Below are 1,324 nucleotides of genomic sequence, written 5' to 3'. Positions count from 1 at the left end.
CGGGTGCTGGGGGTGGGGTGGGGTGGGGGGTGGGAATGGCAGCCGGGCTTAGGGAGAAGGAGGCAGTGAATTACAACAGTTTAGCTGTGCGTGCCAATAAGTTTCGTTTATTTCAATCAAATATCCGTAATAGAAGGTAAATATTTCCCTAAGATCACCCCCCCCCGCAAAGAAATGATTATTTTTTTTTAATTTATTCAGCGTAAGAGAAGAACGAAAAAGGAAGAAGGTTTAGCCTAGTACAAGTGCACTTGTTTGATTAATAAAGCCTCGCGGAAGCTGCGCGTGTGGGTGCGGATCACTGGGAAGTTTCACTTCAATCACATCGGAAACGTCTCATTAAAAAGAACTGGCTACAAATTTGGTATCGGATTTCCACGTACAGAAGAGCGGAGCAGCTGTTTAGTGAAGAGATAGTGCCACGTAGGGTACGAAAACGAAGACACGAAAGCGGAGAAGGCGAGGCAGCCGAGCCGGAGCTCGCAGCCTGAGCTCGGACCGGCCTTTGAGTTAAGTCTTTCCCTCCCGACCTGAAAGGCAGAACCTCAATTCTTCTGGCCTTCGCCTCTGTCCTCTTCCCGATCATGTGCTTCCTTCTTGGCCTCCTCTTCCTTTCCCTCCTGTCTGGAAGCCGGGAATTTGTCCTTGTTGTTTTCCTTTTTCCACTTCATCCTCCTGTTCTGAAACCAGATCTTTACCTGCCTCTCGGTGAGTCCTAGTGCGTGGGAGACCTCAATGCGCCTCTTCCTGGTTAGATAAGGGTTAAAAAGGAATTCCTTTTCCAGCTCTAAAGTCTGGAAGCGGCTGTAGGTCTGTCTTCCTCTCCTCCTACCGGGAGCTGCTGATTAAAACAAAAACACACCAGGGTTTTGTTTGGGATTTTTTGGTTTGGTTTGGTTTGGGTTTTTTTTCGCAAAGTAAAGAGCGGGGGGCGGGAGGGGGGGCGGGAGGTGAACACAAGCCACGTCCTGCTAGCTGGGCTACCGCCTAGGTGAGCTGCCCGGCCCGCGCGGGACTACCCCGGGATAGTGATGGGCAGGGCAAGACAGGAGCTGCAGGCAGGATCGGCCCCTCTCCTTCCATTCCGTCCCAGCGCTTACTGGTCATTGTGTTATCCGGTAACTGGAAATCTCCCCCCCCCCCTCTCCCCAATTCATATTTAATCGGGAGCCGGCTCCGGCCTCCTCTGATTTATGCCCTGTGTCTGCGTTTCAGCCTCTTCTGCCGTGGCGGAGTGGGGTGCGGGGGAAGCGCAGACCAGGGGCTTCTTACTGTATGATTTTATTATCATAAGCCGTCGCGGTTGCAGGACGCGGGCGATAGA

Source organism: Alligator sinensis, unplaced genomic scaffold (genome assembly GCF_000455745.1).
Source record: "Alligator sinensis unplaced genomic scaffold, ASM45574v1 scaffold321_1, whole genome shotgun sequence".
In the NCBI taxonomy this organism is placed as follows: Eukaryota; Metazoa; Chordata; order Crocodylia; family Alligatoridae; genus Alligator; species Alligator sinensis.
The sequence above is the reverse complement of the archived record's forward strand: the minus strand, read 5'-3'. Positions refer to the sequence as shown.